The sequence below is a fragment of the Lithobates pipiens genome, unplaced genomic scaffold, assembly GCF_037356315.1.
Source record: "Lithobates pipiens isolate NorthernLeopardFrog02 unplaced genomic scaffold, aLitPip1_a1.2 Scaffold_18, whole genome shotgun sequence".
NCBI lineage: Eukaryota > Metazoa > Chordata > Amphibia > Anura > Ranidae > Lithobates > Lithobates pipiens.
Genome location: NW_027507758.1, coordinates 532,661,476 through 532,678,826, shown reverse-complemented (window position 1 = coordinate 532,678,826; position 17,351 = coordinate 532,661,476). Strand labels below are relative to the sequence as shown.

The 17,351-nt window shown below is 41.9% G+C and overlaps 1 protein-coding gene across 2 annotated transcripts in view; it reads left to right on the top strand.

The window, feature by feature from the left end:
* Positions 1 to 17,351, top strand: part of NBAS (NBAS subunit of NRZ tethering complex) — a 1,050,553-nt gene that overhangs the window by 131,128 nt on the left and 902,074 nt on the right. The gene's annotated exons all lie outside the window — the stretch shown is intronic.

Sequence of the window (17,351 nt, the reverse complement as noted above, 5' to 3'; positions counted from 1 at the left end):
CAAAAATCTGCAATAGGGACACACACAGAAATAAAAATCTGTCAGCAGTTGTAGCCTTCCCCTGCTCTACGAAAGACTAAGGATGAGCTCAGGCATGTTCGCAAGTCCACAGGAAGCTGACACTCTGCATCGCTAATTGTAGGCAGTGAGACATTTCCCGATCGGGAAATGTCTAACTACCTGTGATTAGCACTGCGGAGTGTCCGCTTCCTGGTGGGTGCGGGCACATGTACTTGCGAACACGCCTGAGCTCATCCTTACTAAAAACTTTTATTTCAGTTTGTGTTGCTGTAGGAGATTTATCCTAACCTGTCTAGTAAAACTATTGTTAACAGGACAGAAAGTGAGGGGAAATCTCTCTAACCGAGACCCAGATAGAAGTAAAAACCCACACAAGGGTTTTAGGAATATCTCACTACATCCAAAATGGGGAAGAAAAATAGTTTGGGCTTTACATATACTTTTTAAAGTGGTTGTAAACCACTGGGTGCCTTTTTTAAATTTTTTTATTTTTTTTCGGACCTGCAAAGTAAAGCCATAATGTTCAAGAAAGAAAGGGGTAGCCCCTTCACGTCACACACTTTTTTTTTTTTATATATATATATATATATACATGTGCCCCTAAACAACATTGGCAGTTTTTTGGTAAAGGTCAACTAACTGTCTAATTTTAAGGGCAGTTTGTATAAAACAAAATAGTCCACTCTATATAATATGTAGGTTGATTTGCAGACATACAGCTCGCTTTACAGGCCCTACTGGTCTTCTACATTCCGGGCATTTGTCCCCAAATTCATATGTCTCTAAACATGGGCACCTCATCCATGCCCGTCTAGCCGCAGCTTGCCATAGTCTTTGACAGGCCTCAGGCAGCGAGGCTGGATGCTGCACCTGTTCCTCCCGAGTTTGCTAAATGCTTGGAGCAATGCACTGCCGATAGAGGGTCCCATGTGGAAGGCGCTCAGAATGTTATAGAGTAATAACAACCTCACTTGATTTGAGTAAAAAAACTCTTATTGTGATAATAATTGGGTAGATATAGATAATGTTTCCAAATTCTGGCATCATTTAATATATCAGCATGCGTGATTTCAGCAGAGCCTGATTGGCTGCAGGTTGTAACCCATCTTCTCTCCGTTTCATGTAGAAGGGATTACAGGATGCTGACAGATTCGGATACTTACACCAGCTCCATTTAAAAATAAATGTAACTTTTTAAATACTGTAACTACATTCATTTATTTTTATTTTTTTATAAATGGTTGGAGTTCAGCTTTGATAGTGCACATTAGTTTGTGTTTAGCATTGGCATAGACATAGAACAAGTCCATTGGGTAAAACCGAAAGCTTTATGTACAGTCACCCCTCATTTCCTTTATGCATTTGAAGTCTTAACTTTGGTTGTTGACTTTTGATCTATGTTGAAAATCAACTTTTACCAACTCTTGTACCTTGTATTTTTTCATCTGGCTTCTCTGCAGAACATGGCCACTTTGCATGACCTAATTCTTTAAATAACTGTAATTAGCAATGGGAAATAATTGTGCCTGGCCTCTACACAAGATGATTTAAAATGTGTCCTGGCACACACTGCTCACTGTGGGTGTTTAACATAGTAAAACAAGTGCTGGGTAAGAGTGATAATGTGCGGAATTATCTAATTGAATTGGCATTGAGAGACCTTTTAGCCAGAGCCGAGTGCCATTTAAAGATGTAAACTTCCCGACCACAGATATGTTAACCATAAATTATCTCTTCCATTAAACGCATGCGAGTAATGATTTGCAGACTTCAGTATGTACAGAGATACATGCACTTTTTCTTTTTTTTTAGACATTAGAAATTTAGTAAGAATAAATTCTTCACCTATTTAGCAACAATGTCATTTAAAAAAAAAAAAAACTGCTTTAAACCAATAAAAAGCACTTATTGATTTACAATCAGGTGAATGTACCTTGGCTTGAGAGTGCAATTTGGGAGAATTAAAACTGAACTCCAGGTATGATATTCATGGCATACTTTATATTGGTTCATCTTGGACCAATGCAAGTATACAGTACATATCTCATGCCTTAGGATCCACTGGGGAAGCTGACAATCACTGTAGTATTTGGCGTACTACAATGGGGAGGAAATATTTCTCAGGTCTTCACTCCCCTCCAAGATCACCCTCACAGACTATACATCAGGGGTGCCAAACTGGTGTCCCACAGACCACATATGGCCCACGTAGCCCTCTGATGTGGCCCACGTCATGCTCTGCAATGGCAGATCGGCAAGCCCAGATTGTGGGTTGGCAACCTTCCATCCTAGAGGATCAGTGTTGTGAATGGAGCCAGCGGTAGAGGAAGGAAGAGGCTGCGGAGCAGAACCGCATAAGCTGCTGCTTACTCTAGAGTGCTGTTACTGTCCCAGGCAGAGTTTGGTTTCTCTCTACCTGGGACAGAAACAGCTGATAATACCTGAATGGAAGAATATTATTAAAGGTAATTTTATTAATAAAATCTTAGTTTATATATGGGCATATCAGTTCTGCATTGGTTACTGGGATACTTTCAAACTGATCCGCAGGTGCACCTGTGGGTTACCTGTACTGAGCCATAGACTTCTGTAATTACCTGCACGTTTGGTGCGCTTTCTGAAAGTGCACCACACCTGTAGGATATAATAGAAGTCTATGGCAAAATGCAGCTAACCTGCAGGAAAGCCACAAGTGCAATGCGCTGCACCGTGGTTTGGGTAAACCACAAGATGTTGGTGTGAAAGTAACCTTAAGTCCCTCCTAAGTCCTCCTGTCCGTTTTTCAGGTGAACCCAATTGGACCCTTCATTCACCTCTATGGAGCAGCAGATGTAAACTGATTTGTGTCTGTTTACGACTGCCTACCTCCAGTCTGATTGGATCGGAGGGCCCACAGAGTAGACTGTGTCCATGTCTGCTCTGCATATGAAGAGTGGACATGGACCTGTCATCCAGGCGCTCCGCTTATTGTAGCTCATCACCTTTTACCAAGTTGCTTAAGTGGCCCTTGCGCTTCAAAAAGTCGTGCACCCCTGCTGTACATTTTCTTTGTTTCAAGTCAAAAGATGAGATGCAGCAGCAAGCAGCTGATCTGTTTGAGATTATATATATATATATATATATATATATATATATATATATATATATATATATATATTCTCAAGAACATGTACACAAATCAAGAACATACAGATTACTATGCGGTCACCAGGATTTATATCCTTTTTGAGGCAGCACCTTAAGCTGGACATACACGGTTCGGAACCGGCCAAGATTCAAACCATTAATGGGCAGGCTGAATGTACCAAGTTGATCGATCAACTTGTATACAACCAACCTCCCAGAATCACTTCAGATTATCGCAAACTGCTGCTATAGCTGCTAGCGATAATCAATTTCCTGTGGTTACAGTAAAGAAATTTACACTGTCTATGGGCCACCTTAGTTCCAGGAGTAGATGCTGGCCCTGGATGATGATTGAACAAAGATGACAATTGGGTCTTCAGGACCTTATCTTTCTTCTTTATGCAAACAAGCAGAATAAGTTTGAAAGCTGTAAGTACTGCAGGTTGATTACTGTTGGTTTTCAAGGCTTAGAACTTTTTACCCTTCTGCAAAGAGAGTAGGAGGCAGCACAAATAGCCTGCCAAGTGCTAAGAAGGAGCATGCTGATAGGAGGAGAAAGGAGGAGAGTTCATCAGTCTGCTGCTTCTACTTTCACTGCACAGTCATGCTGAGGAGGTAAAATCGGTTCTCCTTACCCGCCGGACAGAACTGGGCCGTTTGTAAATCTCTGGACTGGATGGATACAAATCAAAACTTATAATTCTTTATTGGTATGTAAAGATGTGAGACCTGCTTGCACAGATAGTCTGCGTTTCTTAAAGGAACACTTCACTCAAATAAAAAAATTAAGCATTTAATCTTTCTCATGGACATATCTTGCTTACTGATTGACTTAAACTTTTTTTTTCTAGCATTTATGTTCTGTAGCTGGCTACTCTTTAATGCACTTATGGTTCACCAGGTTCTGTCTTTCAAATTGTTTCTGAATTTTAGCCATAGTATTTCCCATTTTCTATAGTCCCTCCAAAGCAGCATGAAGCCTGCTTACATTTGCAGCAACTTGTACTTTAAGTGCACGCTACCCCAAAATTGCATATCTCTGATTAGAGGTCGACCGATATATCGGCTGATATTTGGCGGTTTTTAATTAATCGGCATCCCCTACGCCATTACACCACCATCATCAGCCTAAACCATTGATACAAGGCATGATTAATCCATGATTTTATGTTGTTTACTCCAAATTTTGACCCTACCATCTGAATGTCGTAGCTGAAATTGAGACTCGTCAGACCAGGCAACCTTTTTTCAATCTTCTATTGTCCAATTTTGGTGAGCCTGTGCAAATTGTAGCCTTAAGGCCCGTACACACAATCAGAGTTTTTGACAACAAACATGCAAATTAGCTGTTTTGGAGCAACATCCGTGTGTACGCTCCATCAGACAAACTTTTTCCATTTTCATCTGACTTTTGTTGGCTGTGCGAATAGACAAACTTTTTGACAACATAAGTCCGATGGAGCAAAGTCCGATTGTGTGTACGCAAAACCATCGGACTTTTGTACAAGGTACAAACATGCATGCTCAGAACCAATGCAAAAGATCAGACAACAATGCAGAAGTTGACCAAAGGTGGCGCTGGAGTAATTGAACGTCCTCTTTTGAAGTGTCATCAGTACGTTAAAACGTCACTACGTTCGTGTTTGTTGCCTAAAAAGTCCGATCGTGTGTATGCAATACAAACTTGTGGACTACGCCCTTTGTACAAAAGTCCACGGGAAAGTTTGTACAAAGTCCGATCGTGTGTATGAGGCTTTAGATTCCTGTTAGCTGATAGGAGTGCGCGCCCCCCCCCCTTCCCGGTGTGGTCTTCTACTGCTGTAGCCCATCTGCTTCAAGGTTCGATGTGTTGTGTGTTCAGAGATGGTATTTTGCATACCTTGGTTGTAATGAATGGTTATTAGCGTTACTGTTGCCTTTCTATCATCTCAAACCATTCTGCCCATTCTCCTCTGACATCAACAAGGCATTTTCGTCCACACAACTGCCGCTCACTAGATATTTTCTCTTTTTGGGACCATTCTCTGTAAACCCTACAGATAGATGTGTGTGAAAATCCCAGTAGTTATTGAACTACTCAGACCAGCCCATCTGTCACCAACAACCATGCCATGTTCAAAGTCACTTAAATCCCCTCTCTTCCCCATTCTGATGCTTGGTTTGAACTTCAGCAAGTCGTTTTTACCACATATATATCTAAAGGTGTGTGTGTGTGTGTGTGTGTGTGTGTGTGTGTGTACACACACACACACACACACACACACACACACACTTTGCATTGCATTGCATTGCATTTTTATTTTAAACTGGATTGGTTGTTTTACAAGGTAAGGGTTCACATATTACTTTAAAATGTTATGTCAAAGTAAAAGAAACATATTTAGTACATATCTGGAGCACATTTTCCCCACATTTTCCCCACATTTTCCCCACATTTTCCCCACATTTTCCCCACATTTTCCCCACATTTTCCCCACATTTTCCCCACATTTTCCCCACATTTTCCCCAGTGTTATCCTTTTAAATGTGCTGCAAATAAATAAAAATAACTGTGGGCTGAACAAGAGAAATCTATTGATTCTTCCAACCATGCTACGCCACATGTATGGAGGCATCTTCCTTGCCGGCTATTGTATTCAGAAGAAAATATTCACCAATGGAAGGAGTGCCAGAGCGATGGAAAAAGTCTGATCGGATTATGTTGTCGGAAAATCTGATCGTCTGTGGGCTCTATCGGACTTTTTCCATCGGAATTTCCGATGCACAAAGTTTGAGAGCAGGATCTAAAAATTTTCCGACAACAAACTCGGATCGCATAAATTCAGATCGTGTGTAGACAATTCCGACGGACAAAGTGCCACACATGCTCAGAATAAACTAGGAGACAAAAGCTATTGGCTACTTGGCCCATTTATAGTCCCGACGTACGTGTTTGACGTCACCTGGGATTTTCCGACAACTTTGTGCGACCGTGTGTATGCAACACAAGTTTCGGACAAAATCCTTTGGAAAAAATTTGACGGCTTTTGTGGTCGGAATGTCCGACCGTGTGTACAGGGTATAAGAGTCCAAATTAATTTATTGGTAGCTGGCTTGGTACCCATAGGAGGGTAGCCCTGTCTGTTGAGGAGCAGCCTCACCTGAGCGAATTAACTCTCCAAATGTTTTTGTACTCTCTACTTTGATTACTAGACAGTACAATTACAATACCATTCAATACAGGAAGAATCAGAGGGCTGTGCTCGTTATAGAGCTTACAATCTAGGAGACAGGGTCAAGTGATATAAAAGGGTAATAACTGTGGGGGATGAGCTGATGAAGAGAATAAAAGAACAGTTGTTAGGTGGAGGCAGGGTAGGCTTCTCTGAAGAGAACTGTTTTCGGGGATCGCCTAAAGCGGATAGATTTGGAGATAGTCTTGCAGATTGAGGTAGAGTATTCCGGAGGATAATTCCATTCAGATAGTAGTGGTGTTCTCTGTAAATTGTCGATTTGAAATGGGAGTTTGTCCTGTTCTTATCTCATCTGCACTGCACATAACTCTGCTGACTAAAGCCTTGTACACATTACTAGTTTTTGGGTTGAATGAAAAAAACCAACAGCTGAGGAGGAGCCGTTGTACTGACAATCGGATGTTAGTACAGCAATCTCCCCTGCTGTGCTATTGTGTTCTGACAGGGGTGGTGGCCCCCGGTCAGAACAATCTTGTCAGCGCTTTAAGCTGAAAAGCTGGTTTCTGTCAGACTGGCTGCCATATACATTGGCCAACTGTCGGCCAGATCAATAGAAATATTCGGCCTGCATGTACTAGGCTTAAGGAGTGAGTCCAATCAATTGCATCCTGGATTCTGTTAAAGGGAACCCTGCATTTGCTTGAAGAGATATCTTAGTGTTAGCCACATGAGTTAAAGCACTTAACTATAATGTGAAAATATATTATTCTGCCAACATATATAATTGAATGAGAATATTTGGCAGCTTTGGTTAGTTCTTGAAATGAGGCAGTGTATAAAATCACACAGTCTATCAGGGCTGAATAAATAAATGTAAAAATAGAACACCAGTGGGCACCTTTAGGAGCCAAGACACGTAGTCTTCCATTGACAACAGTGGTAACTTAAAATGTTTGGTACATTGGGTTCCTGACACTTTTGAATTGTTTAGGAGAGACCATATGGTCAGAAAACAGTCCTCTTATCAGTTTTGGTGAGTGAGCCAGGTAAACAGTTCCATGTTTGGTCCTCTGACTACTATTTTTTGTCTTTGTCCTTTGAGTAAGTAAAGATGAGTGATCTCATTCAGAAGCTTTCGCACTTGACCCAGATTTCCCCAGTTTTCGCACATGCAGATTTGGGGTAGAGCTGCATGTTTAACATTTTGTGTTAAAATACGTTCATGGTCCCCGGGGAAAAATAGATCTGCGTCTATGTATCTTCCCAGCAGATCTATAGACAACAATAGAAACCTGCCAAACTTGAGTTAGCACCGGTAATATGTGTAGAATTCTGCAATTATTTTATTCCCCAGCCAAATCTTGTCCTCTATTTATTTGTCTTGTTTGATTAGGGGAGACACTTGTAGCCCCCAAAACATGTTGGCACAACTCACAGACTGCAAGACACCAATTCGACCAGCTCTCTTAACCTTCTTAGAAGGTTCTGAGGATGGTACAGCGAAAGAAAATGATCATGAGTTTCAAAAATTAGTTTACACCAGCCATCTATAGCTCTGGCCACCTCTAGCCACAAGGTGTAAGTATGCTCACCTCTGGCCATGGGGAATACGTAATGATGATACGAATGAGATTGGTTGGGTGAGGATTGTAGAGGATTGTAGAAATGCATCTCAAAGTGGAGCTGTTTCATCATATATCAACCAGTTCACATGGTTTCAGAATGTTATGCAAATATGTCCTTGGAACATCTTCATAGGCTTTGGTTTGGATATTCCAGTACTTTCTGGATTCTGGTTATAAGTCTCCATGGATCAGGTTGACAATACCTGTACCCAGTAGAAAACCTACTATGGATCCCCCTCATTGAAAGCAGATGTGCCAGCTGGATTATATCTGGCGTACTACCCCATGACCACTAGCCACTGGTACATGAATTCATAAACCATTGCTTTTCTAATAAAAATAAAAAAATGCAATTAACAAAGACACAGTATGAACTGTTTCTATACCAGTACATGTGGAGTTCATTTCATACGTGAATCCCAGTAATACTTTCATTATCCATAATTACTTACCTGCTTTGTTGGATCTGAAAGTTTTCATCAGCTAGGCTTGATAAAATAGAGCACAGTCATATTTAAAATTGAGATAAATTAATGTGCTTCTCCTCTTTTTCATTAGGATTAAATCAAGCATAACCACGAGAGTGCCAAGCACTGAGCAAAGCAATTTAACAAAAGATCTTCAGATAAAATCCTGTCTCTGTCATAATGGTTTGTTTTCCGTGAAAGCATTTATAAACCACTCATGTATAGTGTTGAAATTTATCTTCATAAAAAAAAAACTACACTAAGTAAGGGCTTGTTTCTAAACTGGTTACATTACCAAACTGCTACTGTTTGGTTTTTCTTAAAAAAAACAAAAACCTGCTTTGACAGGACTTGTGAGAGATTTAAATTTTAGCTTCAGGGTATGGCCACCCTTTTTCTTCATTAGTCTTTTAAAGTTATTACTGAGAAAGAAAATCTGGTACAATTAAAATGTATAAATACCTTATTCCATGTAAGCTCTGCTACCAGTCGAATATGTTAGACCCCTTTTTACACGAGCGGCTGTTCTGCCGCTGTTAAAAGCATGTTTTGTTATTTTTTGTTATTCTGAAATTCAGAGAATCCTGGCACAGCCTTCACTTGCAGTTTTACATTGCGATTAGCTGCGTTTGGAAAATTCTTTCCATTTCTGATGTGCTTCCTATTGTTTTTCTTTCCTTGTTGCCGCTGCTATCTGCAGGAGAAATGGTACACTGCGATTACCTGCAGTTATGTGCAGATAGCTGCAGTAAATCGTTCCTGGATGCAGTCAACTTTATTTTTTCTATCTGCACAAAACCGCATGTAACAAAACCGTCACTAAACACAGTGTGTGAATGGGGCTATAGGAAAGCATCGTGTGCATTTAGCTGCGGTAGATAACGTCATCTGTCCGCAGTTAAAAGCACAATTCTATCCGCCCGTGTGAAAGGGGCCTTAGAGTGTTTAGTCACACAGGGTCTATGTATATAAAAAAAAAATAAGCTGTATGAATGTAAGAAAAAAAAAACATTCATACAGCTCAGCTAAAATCAACCTTGCAAAAAGGATGTCAAGGATGCATGTCCATGATGCTTCGCTAACCTTGGTGAGGACCCTGTTTGGTGGAGAAGGAATGAGGACAGAGCTAACTTTCAGGCAGGTAAAACAGCACTGTAAATAGTTGTCACTAGGGATGAGCTCAGGCGTATTCGCATGGACCACGTGCAGAGCCCGCCAGGAAGACGGCGCAGCGCTGTGCTAATCACAGGCAGTGAGACATTGCCCGATCTCTGCAGCCGAACTACGGAGCAATGTTCCACTGCCTGTGATTAGCTCAACGCTGCGCCAACTTCCTGGCGGGCTCTGCACGTGGTCCATGCGAACACGCCTGAGCTCATCCCTAGTTGTCACAGCCCACAATGTCTCTGCCCACCACTAGAGGGCGACTTCAACCAAATCTAGATTTCTGGCCACACACAGGCAAATACAAATGACTAAATAAAAATGCCACCACCTGCAATTTCTCAGCTTACTAGTCTGCTATGTCACCACACATACGTACACCCATGTCTGGCAGGTCTGCTAGTTTACAGACCCTGACCCTAATCTGTATGCATCTTCATAAAGAGTAACAGTGAATTTACACCAAGCATACATCCATTCAAGGAATAGGAGTTCTTAGCTTAGTACCAAAATCCACTTAATACATTTTAATTTTAATAACCCTAACCAGTGCATAGAAATATGTACCAAGGTAAATATTACAAGAAAACAAAAGTATATACAGAAATTAACGTTACCATTTTGGATAATATAGATTACCCTGCTGGTGGAAGGAAACCGAGATGGTTATGTAACTGCCGTGTTCAGAACAAAACCCCCAGGAAAATTACGAACTTAATTTCTGCCCAATTTATTGCTGGGTGGATGTTGGCTGAACTCTAACCTTATGGTCAATCACCTCCTGGATGTGTCACTTCATTTGAACCATATTTCCCTAATTCCCCTAAGGCTGCTTTCACACTGGGGCGGGAGCGGCATCGGCGGTAAAGTGCCGCTATTTTTAGCGGCGCTTTACCGTCGTTTTAGCGGCGGTCTGCGGGCGCTAGCGGGGTGGTTTTAACCCCCGCTAGCGGCCGAAAAAGGGTTAAACCCGCCCGCAAAGCGCCGCTGCAGCGGCGGTATTGCCGCGGTGTCCCATTGATTTCAATGGGTAGGAGCGGTTTAGGAGCGGTGAATACACCGCCCCTTCACCGCTCCAAAGATGCGGCTAGCAGGACTTTTTTCACCGTCCTGCCAGCGCATCGCTCCAGTGTGAAAGCCCTCCGGCTTTCACACTGGAGTGAAAGGGGCCGGTTTTTTTTCAGGCGCTACACAGGCGCTATTTTTAGAGATGTAACGCCTGAATACCGCCCCAGTGTGAAAGCAGCCTAACCTATTTTACCTTCATGTCACGGGGATTGAAACACATGAGCAATATACCCATTCGGTTCATAGGCATCCATAAACACCTGACAACTTCCAAACCTTCACTACATCTTCTTCTTCTTTTAGATATTAATTAGAATTTTAACAAAAGATTTATGACAGCCCAGCGTGATATGTGTAACTCACACCACACCCATTGCGCTGGGCTGTCATAGATCTTTTGTAAAGTGTATCTAAAGGCAAAACTTTTTTTTTTTTGTTTTGGAAAGGGTTAAAACTCCTGTAATTGATTTTCTGTGCTTTTTAGAAGCATTTTTATTTTTTTTTTGTCTGTCCCCCATTGGGGAGATTTTGCTTCAACGGGGAATAAGGGAAAATTCTTTCTTAAACAGCTGACATTGAAAAAGTTTTCCCTGTTGGATTCACTATCACTTTCTGTGTCCCAGTGAGAGTGGCCACCAGGATGAATAGAGAGGTTCAATGCTTTAGCAGGAACACAAACAGCCGTACAAAAATAGACATTCTATCCAATTCTTGAAAAATGTCTTGAGACACAATTTAAATGAAAGGTTGCTTGATTTGCATTAGGTAGCTGTCTGATTCTTTCTCGATTAAATCCCTCTCTGTATGTTCTCGCAGTTTTTGTTTGAATTTTTCTCCTATGACCAAAGACCCACTGGTAGATTAATTGGTTTACACCTTTAATTTGACCCTAGTTTTAGATGACTGATCTTAACAACATAGGCTAGCTTCAGTCGTTCTACTTTTAACCACTTGCCGCCCGCCATAAAGCAAAATGACATTGGCAATGTGGTTATGTTATCCTGACCGGACGTCGTATGGCATCTTTCAGGATAACAATGGCGATCGTTGTTGCGGTGTGTCAGTCTGACACGCCGCAACTCCGATCTAGGTAAAGAGTCTGACGGAGACTCTTTACCACATGATCAGCTGTGTCCAATCATGGCTGATCACAATGTAAACAGGAGGAGCCATTGATCAGCTTTTCCTCACTTGCGTCTGTCAGACGCGAGTAGAGGAGAGCCAATCGACTGCTCTTCTGATGGGGGGGGGGGGGGGGTCTGTTCTGATTATCAGTGCAGTCCCCCCCCCCCCAAGGAAAAACACTGGACCACGAGGGATGCACCAGGTATGCCACCCATGGCCACCAGGAATGCCAGTTAGTGCCTGCACTGGATGCCAATCAGTGCCCACAATGAGCATCACTGATTAGCAGCCATCAGTACCATCCATTAGTGTATATCAGTGCCACCTATCAGTGCCCATCCATGCTGCCTATCAGTGCCCATGCATGCTGCCTATCAGTACCATCAGTGCTGCATATTAATGCCACCTATCGGTGCCCATCTGTTCTGCATATCAGTGCCACATATTAGTGCCCATCAGTGCAGCCCCATCGGTGAAGGAGAAAACGTACTTATTTACAAAGTTTTGTAACAGAAACCAAAAAAAAAACGTGTTTTTTTTTCTTAAATTCTTGACCTTTTTTTTTTTTGTAGCAGAAAATAAAAATCCCAGAGGTGATCAAATATCACCAAAAGAAAGCTCTTTTTGTGGGAACAAAATGATAAAAATTTTATTTGGGTACAGTGTAGCATGGCCGTGCAATTGTCATTCAAAGTGTGACAGCGCTGAAAGCTGAAAATTGGTCTGGGCAGGGAGGTGTATAAGTGCCCTGTTTTGAAGTGGTTAATAACCCATTTGCACAATGGCCTTATATAACTGTGAGCTCTGACAAGTTGGAATGATTTATGCTACAAGTGGGATCGTCAATGTGCAACACCGCAGGGAACTCTGGTGGGTTCAGCTCCATGGACAGACATAGACGGTAACTCGGCAGGGAACCATGATGTGTGAATGAGTTACTCGTAAGACTCTCTACTGATGATTGCATAGAATCACTCTGTCTGTGACAAATGTATCTTCAAGTGCCCTGTAACGATTCTGGAATAATAGGAACAGTCTGTTTCATATTTATCAAGTTAGTACTGTACAAAGCTGCAGGGGACTAATTACTGATCTCATTTATCTCTGGCTCCTCAGCCTTCTTCCTCAATTCATGGAAGCAGGAATTCATCACTGTCCAGCATAGTACAGGGAAATAACCATGTTTAGTTTTCCTAATGGTAATTAGTATCTATATGGCAAGGAGGAAAATTCAGCAATATGTAAGCCTAGGTCCTTCACTGGGTTCCCATGAGATAACCTTTTAGCTTTTACAAAAACAGCACGTATTGCTGGTGGATCAAAAATATAAAATAAAAAACCTAAGTGCCCATTAAATTCGATCTGCTCTGGGTGTTGGCATAAGCCAATGTTCTAGATTAATGAAGAGTAGTTGACCTAAAAAATCTTTCTGTGAGAAAATACTGTTCTCGGCTTCCTCTGGTGGTGGTTAGGTGGCCAGAAGCGTAGGCATTTTTCTAATGGCACCTTGTCGTCAGACCATCCATTTCAACAACAACCTTCTATAAGATTTCATGTGACAAACACATTTTAGGCATGTCGTTTACCTGTTAAAGCCCCTTTATGTAGACATCCAAAAGCCCCAAAACTGCTGCTGGTCACCACCATGTTAAAAGTAATGTAACCTGACTGAGAGCTGTCACTCAAGTGACTCTATTGCACGTATCAAAAAAAGATAAAATGTGTAGGGAAATTACAGATGATCATTGCTGGCCTCCACATCACCCGCTATATTGTAACACTGTCAGCCAATTCAGATCTGATTGCCATTTCATGTGGCTCTTGCACCCAGGGCTTTTTTCCTACTGAATATGTGGCTCTCGTCCTCGCTCGCCAACGTCACTTGTAACCACACAGGCTTTCTGTGTCTACAACAGTTGTTCTCACAGTTCCCTGCCTGCCCTGCACTCACTGCAGGGAAAAGGAAGATGCAGATGTAGTGTGGGATAGAGAATCACATGGTAAGCTGCTCTGTGATCCCCATCTGTGCCTGGGTGCAGAGATGCCATCTAATGATCTCCCTGCAAGTGAGAGAGGCGGGTGTTCTGCCAAAAACTGTCCTCCCCATACTGCGCAGGCGCAGCACTTGCACAGCACGGAGGAAATGGAGACTCCGAAAGATGAATGGCACCTGCGCACTGAATCCAGGTTCAAGCCCCACCATCCAAGTGGACATGCGGTAGCATTTAATAACAGGCCCGCTCGCCACGCTTCGGGCACGGGCTCGCTTGGCACTTCAATTTTTTATTCTAACTCTGTCCACTTGGATCTTGAACCTGGATTCAGTACGCAGGCGCCGTTCATCTTCGGAGACCTTTGGCATCTCCTTGTCCTCTACTGCGCAAGCGCAGTAGAGGGCGAATACTATCCGTCGGGGGACAGTATTCGACACAACACCTTCACTGCCTATGCTGCCTATAGGTACTAGAGCCGGGCCGAGAAGATAAGATGTGAGGAAGCTTTTTGGGGTGGGGGGGCAGGTTAAGGGCTGTGGAGGAGATATTTACAGATGTGGATGATAGGGGAGAGTGATGCAGAAGTCAGAGCCGAGGAGGGGTGGAAGTGATATGTGGACATCCTGTAAAAGAGAGCTGAACCCTCCACACTGTGCATAGCAACACCCCTAAGCCCTGCACTCCATATGTGGTACACACCTGAACTTTGTGTATAAGGCAACCCTGAAAGTGCACTCTGTACATAGTGCACCCCTGAACCCAGCACTCAGTATGTGTTTGGCCACACCCATTGTTCTATGTGATTCGACGGGGGGGGGGGGGGGTTACCTAGCAAATGGATGTGCTAATATCGTGTGACATAAAAAAAATGCAACAGCCATAATTTTATTCTCCAGGGCCTCTGCTTTCACAAAATATATAATGTTTGTGTGCAAAAATATTGATTAAAAAATATCCTTTATAGGCAAGCAGTTAAGATGGTTCTAAACCCTTACATATACCCAGTGAAGTGACTAGCCTCCAGTGAAACAAATCCTCCTACATAAGTTGTACTTGTTTATTTGCATCTCTCTCTTCCCTACAGATGTTCAAAGTTCAACGTTTATAAAGCTTGTCAGAGCTTTCAGAAAATGATGGTCAGGGAGCTGAAATTACATTCTGCAGTCCTCAGTAAGAGCTAATTGCAGGGAAGGGATATATCCCCTTCACACAGCATGCAGGACTAGAACTGGTGCTGTCAATTGTAGGCTGTGTGCTGGTGCTCCCTCCTCTGTCACCTTATTGCCTCTTGGTGTCAGAAGTGACTCATGCAGATAGCAGAGGAACTAGGCAGGAATGTCGCTTAGTGCTCTGGATTGAGACAATTACACACTATAGAGGGATATACTTTGTTCATATTTCATGACTGAGGTTTACAGCTACTTTAATAACAAAGGAAAAAAGGTTAATGGACATGAATTAATAAGCTTTTTTAAGGTACTTGATTCTGCTGTGTACCAGCATTTTTGGTAAAGTTTTTTTTTTTTTTTTTTTTTTTTTTTTGTAGAGGGTAGCACTGGATTTTTTCCTGAATAGCTAACTTCTGTTAACTTTTATACTTGCAGCTGAATTTACTTTACTGATTTTTTTACTTTAATGAACATATAAGTGAGCCATTTTTCACTATTATCCATTTTTTCCTTCAATTATGTCCTTTCAACTTATGCATGCATCTTTGCCTTTAGGCCTATGTCCTTTATTGTGCTCTTGACCTTTTTGGTTGCACCTTTTAATTTATTTTCTCCTATGTTAAAGCCAATGTAGTGCGAAATATGTTGAGGTTTCAGATTGGTTCCCCTATTGTCTCTGTAACCCATAATTGGAAAGGGGTATGAATTGAGAAAATGAGGGCAAACAAGAGGGGGGGTCATTTTAGTTCTTCCTACATGGTTACGTATCCTACATTGTGAATAATGAAAATAAAGGTTCAATTTTATAGGATAGGGTTTATCGTGTGAACCGCATGCCATGTGATATTATTAATCCTGTGATTTCTCAGTGAACATCAAGATTTTTGATTTGTTTATGGTATTTCTACTGGGGCTGTTTGGAAAATGTTGTTGGCCCAATTAAAAATTAGGATGCATCTTTTGAAAATCAGGGGGGAGTCTGCCTTTTGCTAAAACACAAACCATCATGTACTCACCTAGACATGTACTGTAGTATTTTAATACAATAGTTGGTTCGGATCGAAAACTCAGACGGCCTTCGTGGAAAAAGTCAATTAGGATCATGATCACATCATTAAAAAAAAAAAATGTATTTGTGATAGTATGCCTTTTCTAATTGGCATCAGTGAAGAGAGCCTGGATTTGCTGAGCAGTATAAATGAGTGAAATTGAGAAGTTTTGCTCTACAAAAAAATTTGCAAACCTTTTCGCAGATTTTTTTCACTTTGGGAAAATCCACTGAAGTCAATAAAGAAAGCAAAATTCAAGTTGAACTCCTATCTAAAAACAAAAACAAAAAATAACCTCCCTTGTGGTGGAGTTCCAACTGCACTGCAAGGGTTAAATACTTGTTTATACAGTATCTGGAGTGCCGGTAAAAGGACTTTTACTTACATAATACCTCGCTCCCGCAGGCCTTCATCAGCCTCTTCTCCAAGGTCGCAGGTACTATGATGCCACCAAGTACTTTGCAGGAAAGGGCTTCCTGCATTGTCAGCAAGGATGCCCAGCAACCGTCCACAGACCATAGGGGGAGCGTGGGTTAGAGGGTAGGCCAAAGTCCTGGCCCTTTACTGGTACACTAGGTATAAAAAAAAAAATGTAACCTTTTACAGTGAAGGAGGACCCCCACCGCAAGGGAGGAGTTCTCTTTTCCCTGGAATTGGGCTTTAAGGTGTTTTGGGTTTTTTGCTTGTTTTTATGGGTGCAGTGGACTTTAAATGGCTCCTGAGGGTTGGGGAAATTTTCTTTTTTTTTTTTTTCTTAACTTTTACGAATGGTATTCCTGTCCAGGTGCACTTAAAGAGGTTGTAAAAAACAAACAAACCCTGCAGAACAAAGGCATAATGAGCTAGTATGTTTTGCATACTAGCTCGTTATGAAATACCTTAGAACTAAGCTGTTGCAGTGGTCCCCGCACACAGCTGTCAATACCAACATTTTCCCGGAGCTTCTTCCGGGTTTGTGGGCTCTGGCGCTGCGATTGGCCGGATCCACGATGACATTACTTTTAAGTGCTCAGAAGGAACGGCACCAGTCACTGGCTGCATGCATTCTCCTAAACTGTACAAGTTTAGGAGATATTTTCACACTTATAGGTAAGCCTTATTATAGGCATACCTATAGGTAAACGTTTGCAGAGTAAGTTTACTTCCTCTTTAAAGAAAAAAAAAAAAACCTTGTACGTTCAGATGCCCTGCTAGCACTCCTTATTTTTACCCAAACCCGATCTTGATTTAGCACTGTGCCTGGCTCTTTCTGCTCTCAAAGGGTAGATTGATAGCAGTGGAAACCATTGGCTCCTGCTACTGCCAATCAAATCCAGTGACGGGGAAGCGTGGGGGCGAGCCACACTGTCTGTCTTTGGGCACAGGCAGTG